Raw genomic sequence first — 11,072 nt, forward strand, 5'->3', positions numbered from 1 at the left:
CTTCCTGACCCAGGGATTGAACCTGGGTCTTCTGCATCGCAGGCAGAAGCTTTATCCTCTAAGCCATCAGGGAAGTCCAATATACCACGAGTTCATTCTAATTTTTCTCCCTGACCATAAAGTTAAATCCTTTCACTGAAAAGCATGGATCCCATTCTGTTCTGTTCCTGTTCCATCGCTCAGTCATGTTCGACTCTTTGCGACCCCGTGGACTGTAGCCTATCAGGCTTCTCCGTCCATGGGATTCTCCAGGCAAGAATACCAGAGTGGGTTACTGTTTCCTTCTCCAGGGGATCTTCCCGACCCAGGGATCGAACCCGGGTCTCCCACATTGGAGGCAGACGCGTTAACCTCTGAGCCACCAGGGAAGCCCATGGATCCCATTAGGTTAATATTTTTACTTCTTTACTTAATCCCCTTGAATGTGAGTAATCACCAGAACCTCTCAGTGTACTATCCCGCTTGCCACCTTCTTTCCTATGGCATGTCTAAAGGCTTTTTGAGTGAAGAATTCACCTAAGAAAGGATGAGAGCAGGAATAAAGTAGGAAAGAATTCTATATATCCTCTTCTAGAAGATTTCTTCATTTTAGGCAACAAGGCCACATTTTAAAAGATATCTCTTCAGGACTATTGCATTTTTTTTTTTTTTTTGTATTAACTCAAGCACTCAAATACCTTAAGACTGTGGAAACACATGACAAGGATGAAATGAAAACATTTATCTTCATACTCCTTTGTGGGTCCCCACACTTAGATCCCCTACAGAGCCTTAGGTACTTGAAAGTTGAATTCCATACCAAGGCTTAACAAAGAACAAAATATTTCTCCAAAACTTAAGTCCAAAGAGCCAATTGTAATTTTGTTTTTGTTCTACCCAATAATATTCAGGAGTGAGCATCCAATGAGTTAAATCAGTTAGAGTTTGAACATTCTATCTTCTTTGACACACAGGTATTATAATAAGAATGTGATTAATTGATTAATAAGAAAAGAATTGTCAATATTGTTTTGCACTAAAGCTCTACTTTGTCCCATTTGATTTTGTCTTCTTTTAAGTTCAAGTCATTAAACAGTATAACCTTATACTTCAGTGAGAGAATCTACACAGCAAACAACGGTTCTCATTAGAATTGTGTCTTGCAAATTTTATGGTGGTTGACATTTGTTGTTTCAAAAAGCAAGGTGTTTTAGTTCCAGATTGGACCATGGAACAGAGCAAGCTTGGGTAATGACTTGGAACTCACAGGGCATATTCTGTTCTCTTGGGCGACCTCGGGAGCAATATATGGTTTTTGTTAGTTTAATGAAAAGGATTCTGGAGAAGGAAATGGCGACCCACTCCCATATTTTTGCCTGAGGAATTTTATGGACAGAGTAGCCGGGTGGGCTACAGTCCATGGGGTTGCAAAGAGTTGGACACAACTGATCAACTTTCACTCACTCAGTCACTCACTAATAGAAAGGGTAATGCATGTAAAGTCATGTTCAAAATTCTCCAAGCCAGGCTTCAGCAATACGTGAACCGTGAAATTCCAGATGTTCAAACTGGTTTTAGAAAAGGCAGAAGAACCAGAGATCAAATTGCCAACATCCTCTGGATCATCAAAAAAGCAAGAGAGTTCCAGAAAAACATCTATTTCTGCTTTATTGGCTATGCCAAAGCCTTTGACTGGGTGGATTACAATAAACTGTGGAACATTCTGAAACAGATGGGAATACCAGACCACCTGACCTGCCTCTTGAGAAACCTGTATGCAGGTCAGGAAGCAACAGTTAGAACTGGACATGGAACAACAGACTGGTTCCAAATAGGAAAAGGAATACGTCAAGGCTGTATATTGTCACCCTACTTATTTAACTTATATGCAGAGTACATCATGAGGAATGCTGAGCTGGAAGAAGCACAAGCTGGAATCAAGATTGCTGGGAGAAATATCAATAACCTCAGATATGCAGATGACACCACCCTTATGGCAGAAAGTGAAGAGGAACTCAAAAGCCTCTTGATGAAAGTGAAAGAGGAGAGTGAAAAAGTTGACTTAGAACTCCACATTCAGAAAACTAACATCATGGCATTTGGTCCCATCACTTCATGGCAAATAGATGGGGAAACAGTGTCAGACTTTATTTTTTTGGGCTCCAGAATCAGTGCGGATGCTGATTGCAGACATGAAATGAAAAGACACTTACTCCTTGGAAGGAAAGTTATGACCAACCTAGATAGCATATTAAAAAGCAGAGACATTATTTTGCCAACCAAGATCCGTCTAGTCAAGGCTATGGTTTTTCCAGTGGCCATGTATGGATGTGAGAGTTGGACTGTGAAGAAAGCCGAGCCCTGAAGAATTGAAGCTTTTGAACTCTGGTGTTGGAGAAGATTCTTGAGAGTCCCTTGTACTGCAAGGAGATCCAGCCAGTCCATTCTAAAGGAGATCAGTCCTGGGTGTTCATTGGAAGGACTGATGCTAAAGCTGAAACTCCAATACTTTGGCCACCTCATGGGAAGAGTTGACTCACTGGAAAAGACTCTGATGCTGGAAGGGATTGGAGGCAGGAATTGAAGGGGACGACAGAGAATTAGATGGCTGGATGACATCACCGACTCGATGGACATCTGTTTGAGAGATCTCCAGGAGTTGGTGATGGACAGGGAGGCCTGGCGTGCTGTGATTCATGGGGTCGCAAAGAGTTGGACATGACTGAGCAACTGAACTGAATTGAACTGAATCACTGTTTTCCCACAAGACCTCTACCAGTTGACAATGCATGTTCCAATGTACATACATGTCTGATAAAGCTTCTCCATGTAGTGTAGTGATTAGCTTGTTAACATTTCAATCCTGATTATACAACATATTAAGTGAGTAAACATATACAAGTTCCCCCTTCATGGATCCCAACCTTGTCATAGAGAAGGAGCTCTTGTAACTGACTGAAGCTATAAGCCATGCCATGCAGGGCCACCCAAGGCAGATGGGTCATAGTGGAGTGTTCTGATAAAACTTGGCCCACTGGAAGAGTGGTAAATCAGTCCAGTATTCCTGGCATAAGAACCCCATGAACAGGATGAAAAGGCAAAAGATAAGACACTGGAAGATGAGCCTGCCCCCCCACCCCATGTTGGGAAGTGTCCAATAGGCTACTGGAGAAGTGCAGATGGCAATTACTAATAGTTCCAGAAAGAATGAAGAGGCTGGGCCAAAGCAGAAACAATACTCAGTTGTGGATGTGTCTGGAAGTGAAAGTAAAATTTGATTCTATAAAGAACAATACTGTATAGGATCCTGGAATATTAGGTCCATGAATCAAGGTAAATTGGACATGGTCAAGCAGGAGATGGCGAGACTGACCATCAACATCTTTTGAATCAGTGAACTAAAATGTACTGGAATGGATGAATTTCATTCAGATGACCATTATATCTACCACTCTGGGCAAGAATCCATTAGCACAAATGGAGTAGCCCTCATTGTCAACAAAAGAGTCTGAAATGTGGTATTTTGGTGCAATCTAAGAAATGACAGAATGATCTCAATTTGTTTCCAGGACAAACCATTCAACATCCCAGTAATTCAAGTATATGCCACAACCACTAATGCCAAAGATGAAGTTGAATGATTCTATGAATACCTATAAGACCTTCTAGAACTAACACCAAAAAAGATGTCCTTTTCACCATAGGAGATTAGAATGCAAAATTAGGAAGTCAAGAGTTACCTGGATTAACAGGCAAGTTTGGCCTTGGAGTACAAAGTGAAGTAGGGCAAAAGCTAACAGAGTTTTGCAAAGAGAACACACTGGACATAGCAAACACCCTTTTCCAATAACACAAGCGTTGTCTCTACACATGGACATCACCGATTTGTCAATACCAAAATCATTGATTATATTCTTTGCAGTAAAAAATGGAGCTCTATACAGTCAGCAGAAACAAGACCTGGAGCTGACTACGGCTCAGATCATGAACTCCTTATTGCCAACTTCAGGTTTAAATTGAAGAAAGTAGGGAAAACCACTAAGCCATTCAGGTATGACCTAAATCAAATCCTTTATGATTATACAGTAGAGGTGACCAAAAGATTAGATTGGTAGAGAGAGTGCCTGAAGAACTATGGGCAGAGGTTCATAACCTTGTACAAGAGGTAGTAATCAAAACTATCTCAAAGGAAAAGAAATGCAAGAAGGCAAAGTGGTTGTCTGAGGAGGATTTACACACAGCTGAGGAGAGAGTGAAGTGAAAACCAAGGGAGAAAGGGAAAGATATACTCAAGTGAATGCAGAGGTTCAAAGTATAGCAGGGAGAGAGAAGAAAGCCTTCTTATGTGAACAATTCAGAGAATTAGAGGAAAACATTAGAAGTGGAAAGACTCGAGATCTCTTCAAGAAAATTGGAAATAACAAGGGAATATTTCATGCAAAAATGGAAGTGATAAAGGACAAAAAGAGTAAGTATCTAACAGAGGCGGAAGAGTTTAAGAAGAGGTGCCAAGAATACACAGAAGAAATATACACAAATATCTTAATGACTAGGATAGCCACAATGGTGTGGTCACTCACTTAGAGTCAGACATTCTGGAGTGTGAAGGCAAGTGGGCCTTAGGAAGCACCACTACGAACAAAGCTAGTGGAGGTGATGGAATTCCAGTCGAGGTACTTCAAATCCTAAAGGATAATGCTGTGAAAGTGCTGCACTCAATATTCCAGCAAACTTGGAAAACTCAGCAGTGGCCACAGGACTGGAAAAGGTCAGTTTTCATTTCAATCCCATAGAAGGGCAATGGCAAAGAATATTAAAATTACCATACAATTACACTCATTTCACATGCTAACAAGGTAATGCTCAAAATCCTTCAAGCTAGGCTTCAGCAGTACTCAAACTGAGAACTTCCTGATGTATGAGGTGGGTTTAGAAAATGAATAGGAACCAGAGATCGAATTGCCAACATTCATTGGATCACAGGGAATTCAAGAAAAACATCTACTTCTGCTTCATCGACTATAGTAAAGCCTTTGACTGTGTGATCACAACAAGCTGTGGAAAATTCTTAAAGAGATGGCAGACCAGTTTACCTGTCTCTTGAGAAACCTGTAGGTGGGTCAGGAAGCAATAGTTAGAACCTTACATGGAATAACTGACTGGTTCAAAAACTGGAAAGGAGTATGTTACGTCTGTATATTGTCATCCTGTTTATTTAACTTATATGCAGAGTAAATTATGTGAAATTCCAGGCTGGATGAAGCACAAGCTGGAATCATTGCTGGGAGAAACATCAATAACCTCAGATATGCAGATGATGTCACTCTAATGGCAGAAAGCGAAGAAGAACTTAATAACCTCTTGATAAAGGTGAAAGAGAAATGGAAAAGCTGACCTAAAGCTCAACATTCAAAAAACTAAGGTTGTGGTATCCACTCTCATAACTTTATGGTAAATAGAAGGGGAAAAATTGCAAGAGTGACAGATTTTGTTTGTTTTATTTTTGGGGGGAAGTGGGGGCTCCAAAATCACTGTGGACAGTAACTGCAGCCATGAAATTAAAAGATACTTGGTCCTTGGAAAAAAGCTATGACAAATCTAGAAGGTGTATTAAAAAGCAGAGGCATCACTGCAGTCAAAGTTCCATATAGTCAAAGCTATGGTTTTTCCAGTAGTCATGTATGGATGTGAAAATTGGACCATAAAGAAGGCTGAGTGCCGAAGGATTTAAGTTTTCTAATTGTGGTGCTAGAGGAGACTCTTGAGAGTCCCTTGGGCAGCAAGGAGATCAAACCAGTCAATCCGAAAGGAAATCAACCCTGAATATTCATCAGAAGGACTGATGTTGACACTGAAGCTCCAATACTTTGGCACACCTGATGCAAAGAGCCAACTCATTGGAAAAGACTCTGATGCTGGCAAAGATTGGAGGCAGGAGGAGAAGGGGATGACAGATGATGAGATAGTTAGATAGCATCACCGACTCAAAGGACATGAATTTGAGCAAACTCCAGGAGATGGTGATGGACAGGGAAGTCTGGTGTGCTGCAGTCCATGGGATCACAAAGAGTTGGACACAGCTGAGTGATTGAACAATAATATTTGAGTTCACTAATTCTCTGAGCCTAAGTTTCCTTATCTGTAAAACAGATGTGATATTAGTACCTTGTTCACAGATTGAGCAAGATGATTAATTGAGTTAAAAGAGAAAGTACTTTAGAAACAGCATGCAACACTTGTAATCCCTTTGGAAGCACACAGGAAGGAAACACTAACTGGGTGTATTTTTGTGCATACATGTGTGAACACACACGTGTGGTGAGGAGTAGGGATAAGATTGAGTGGGAGTAGTGAGAGGGGGTTTGTGAGTATAAATGATTCTTAAGAAATCTTGAAAAATAAGCAGTTTTGTACGCAGACAAGATGAGAAGGATAACGAGTATCTCAAGCAGGGGCCACTGTGTGTAAAAGTATGCTGCTCTATGTGAACTGAGAGTAATTCCGTAGAGCTGGAGGCAATGTGTTTGGAGAGAAGTAGGAGGTGTCTGTTTAGCTAAGGCATTTAATGAGTGGTAGGTTGAGACTGAATCTAAGTTATGTCTAATTTCACATGCATGTCTGGGGAAGCCTAGAGACTGGAAGCCTGAGCTCAATAGCACTATTTTGGTGGTAGGGGAGTTTCTTAAAACAGAATTTACTGTAAGAGAAGAAGAATCTAGGCATAGTGAGTTTGATATACCTAGCTGGGTCTTAATTAAAGGGAAGCAGTGATTTGAAGGACAGTGCGATGATCTATGGGGTCTGATAAGTAACCTTGATCCTCTGGGCCCCTTGTCTGGCCATAACGCTAAAGTTGTGAGTTTTCTGCCTGGATGCAAAGGTGTGAACAAAGAGCTGCACATATCTTGGCTTCTGCTACTGCTACTAAACCACTTCAGTCGTGTCCGACTCTGTGCGACCCTATAGATGGCAGCCCACCAGGCTTCCCGTAACTGGAATTTTCCAGGCAAGAATACTGGAGTGGGGTGCCATCGCCTTCTCTGTCACACCTCTTTAGTGAGGCCTCTATCAGGTGATCATGGTTTTCAGAGGGAATCGTTTATGACCTGCCATTACAGATTGATGAAGGAATTCCATGCAGACCATTTGGCAGGCCGCCTTCCATGCACAGCATAGAGGGCTTTTGCCATCAGTGCCAAGGTTTCCGATTGGCATTTTCATAAAAACATGCAAAGCAGTCCATTATCTAATTGATGTCCATAAATCATGGTGGCTGAAGAAGTTGATGTCAGTACACATGGTATAAAGCTGTTTTTTGGAAGACACTCAATTCTAGGCTTAGAATATTCTTGTACAAAGAGAGGGCTAGATTCTTTTACCAAAAAAAGAAAAAGAACTGAAACTTCATCCTTTGAACAACTTACACATACACAATCTCTAGAACCAAACATTACGAATCTTTACCAAGTTCTTTCTGCTATTGTAAGTGAAGGAAATGTATCATGGCATTTTATGATGAATTAGAGGTGACACAAAATACGGCTGTACATATATCTTAGCACAAAAAACCTTTCTGCCTAACTAGAGTTGTTTCTATTTGTTTGGGTTTTATTACTCAAGAAAGTGATCAGTCAGCTTCATCTTAAGCTCCTCACACCTCAATAATGCCAACTATCATTGACTGTTACCAGAAGAGACTTAGCATCACAACCAATGCACATGGTGTGCCACTTAGACAAGCAGAAGTGAGGACTGAGACAAATTTTTAAACTGGAGATTGTGTTTTTACCAGCCAAAGCAGGACTATTAGGGAGTAAAAGGAATCAAACGAAATGAAAGTCACTCAGTTGTGTGCAACTCTGGCTATTTAGTCCATGGAGTCCTCCAGGCCAGAATACTGGAGTGGGTAGCCTTCCCCTTCTCCAGGGTATCTTCCCAACTCAGGAATCGAACCCAGGTGTCCCGCATTGCAGGTGGATTCTTTATCAGCTGAGCCACAAGGGAAGCCCTTCAAATGAAATAGAAGCAGATAATTCAGCCTTCTGAGCCTTGCCCCACTGAGATTGCTTTAGCTGGCCCTGGAGGGTGGCTCAGGCAAGTTCAGAACTCTGCCTCTGTGTCCAGATTCCCTCAAATCATGTAACATATTCAACTTCTCCCATGCAGCCTCTAAAACAAATATGAAATGTATCTTGAAAGTGAAAGTCACTCAGTTGTGTCTGACTCTTTGCGACCTCATAGACTATACAGTGCATGGAATTCTCCAGGCCAGAATACTGGAGTGGGTAGCCATTCCCTTCTCCAGAGGATCTTCCCAACCCAGGGATTGAAGCTAGGTCTCCCACATTACAGGTGGATTCTTTACTGTCTTAGCCACCAGGAAATCCCTGATAGATATGTATCCTACTTAAATCAAATTTCACTGAGTGCCTGCCATGTGCCAAATACTGTGCTAGCTACTGGGAATAAGAGCTAACATGTATGGACTGTTGACATGTGTCAGGTACCAGTCCAACAACTTTATGTGGGTTAACTTATAAATCTTAACGACCACCTGGGAATTATGGACTATCATTATCTCCATTTGCAGGTGAGGAAAATGAGGGATGGATGATAATTTGCTGATGTTCACATAGATAAGAAATGGGAGAATACAAATTTGAATCCATAAAAATGTATCATTATGCTCACCACTTTCTATGATGGCTCAGGATAGGTCATTCTACCATGAAGGGATTCAGAGTCTAGGTAGAAAACTAGATATTAAAATTGGATGAGTTATCGTACCATGTCATAAAAATTAAAGCCAACCTTGAAAGTACAGAGGCCAGAGTATAAAGATGTTCAGTTATCAAGTATTGTATTGACATTATTTTATTTAGTTACCATACTATTACTATTCTCTCTCTAAGCATTTGAGGTCACCTTAGGCTCATTGTAATAATATAGACAATGTAGACTTTCAAAAGTATACCTTGGTTTTCATCATTTAGTATGGGTAGGAAAAGACTTCTTATTTTTATAACAATTTTATTCTGTTTATATGATTCTATAAATTAAATTCACTCTTTTAAAGTGTGTAATCCAGTGGTATTTAGTATATGCACAGAGTTTTACAGCCATCACGACATTCTAACTCTAGAACATTGTCTTCATCCTAAAAGAAATCCTTTCCATCTTTGGCTGTCACTTTCCAGTTACTGTTCATAGAGATGCTGGGAAACAGTGCTTCCTTTTTTATTTTTACTTTTTATTTATTTATTTTAATTGGAGGCTAATTGCTTTACAATATTGTATTGTTTTTTCCATACATTGACATGAATCTGCCCCGGATATACATGTGTTCCCCATCTTGAATCCCCCTCCCACCTCCCTCCCCATATCATCCCTGTGGGTCATCCCAGTGCACCAGCCCCGAGCATCCTGTATCATGCATCGAGCCTGGACTGGCGATTCGCTTCACATATGATAACATACATGTTTAAATGCCATTCTCCCAAATCATCCCACCCTCGCCCTCTCCCACAGAGTCCAAAAGACTGTTCTATACATCTGTGTCTCTTTTGCTATCTCGTATACAGGGTGATCATTACCATCTTTCTAAATTCCATATATATGCGTTAGTATACTGCATTGGTGGCTCAGAGGTTAAAGCGTCTGCCTCCAGTGCAGGAGACCCGGGTTCGATCCCTGGGTCGGGAAAATCCCCTGGAGAAGGAAACAGTAACCCACTCCAGTATTCTTGCCTGGAGAATCCCATGGATGGAGAAGCCTGGTAGGCTACAGTCCACGGGGTCGCAAAGAGTCGGACACGACTGAGTGATGGAACGGAACGGAACGGAATACTGCATCGGTGTTTTTCTTTCCGGCTTAACTTCACGCTGTATAATAGGCTCCAGTTTCATCCACCTCGTCAGAACTGATTCAAATGTATTCTTTTTAATTGCTGAGTAATACTCCATTGTGTTTATGTACCACAGCTTTCTTATTCATTCGTCTGCTGATGAACATCTAGGTTGCTTCCATGTCCTGGATATTATAAACAGTGCTGTGATGAACATAGGATTGTGATTGCTGTGTCGTATGGCAGTTCTCTTTCCAGTTTTTTAAGGAATCTCCACACTGTTCTCCATAGTGGCTTTACTAGTTTGCATTCCCACCAACAGTGTAAGAGGGTTCCCTTTTCTCCACACCCTCTCCAGCATTTATTGCTTGTAGACATTTTGATAGCAGCCATTCTGACTGGTATGAAATGGTACCTCATTTTGATTTTGATTTTCATTGCTCTAATTATGAGTGATGTTGAGCTTCTTTTCATGTGTTTGTTAGCCATCTGTATGTCTTCTTTGGAGAAATGTCTGTTTAGTTCTTTGGCCCATGTTTTGATTGGGTCGTTCATTTTTCTGGAATTGAGCTGCAGGAGTTGCTTGTATATTTTTGAGATTAATCCTTTGTCAGTTGTTTCAATTGCTATTATTTTCTCCCATTCTGAAGGCTGTCTTTTCACCTTGCTTATAGTTACTTTTGCTGTGCAGAAGCTTTTGATTTTAATTAGGTCCCATTTGTTTATTTTTGCTTTTATTTCCAATATTCTGGAAGGTGGGTCATGGAGGATCCTGCTGTGATTTATGTCGGAGAGTGTTTTGCCTACGTTCTCCTCTAGGAGTAGAGTTTCTGGTCTTACATTTAGATCTTGAATCCATTTTGAGTTTATTTTTGTGTATGGTGTTAGAGAGTGTTCTACTTTAATTCTTTTACAAGTGGTTGACCATTTTCCCAGCACCGCTTGTTAAAGAGATTGTCTTTTCTCCATTGAATATTCTTGCTGCACATGTCAAAGATAAGGTGTACAGATTTATCTCTGGGCTTTCTATTTTATTCCATTCATCTATTTTTCTGTCTTTATGCCAGTATCATACTGTCTTGATGACTGTGGCTTTGTAGTAAAGCCTGACATCTGGCAGGTTGATTCCCCCAGTTCCATTCTTCTTTCCCAAGATTGCTTTGGCTATTCTAGGTTTTTTGTATTTCCACACAAATTGTGAGATTATTTGTTCTAGTTATGTGAAAAACACCATTGGTAGCTTGATAGG

At 40.7% G+C, this 11,072-nt stretch overlaps 1 non-coding gene across 1 annotated transcript; it reads right to left on the minus strand.

Moving 5' to 3' along the window:
- On the minus strand, positions 1 to 73 carry TRNAR-GCG (transfer RNA arginine (anticodon GCG)). Its single transcript has one exon. It is a non-coding gene; the product is annotated as a tRNA-Arg (tRNA).
- Positions 74 to 11,072: the final 10,999 nt, after the last annotated feature.

This window comes from Moschus berezovskii, chromosome X, assembly GCF_049115385.1.
Source record: "Moschus berezovskii isolate FMDL1 chromosome X, NW_MosBer_1.0, whole genome shotgun sequence".
Taxonomy (NCBI): Eukaryota; Metazoa; Chordata; class Mammalia; order Artiodactyla; family Moschidae; genus Moschus; species Moschus berezovskii.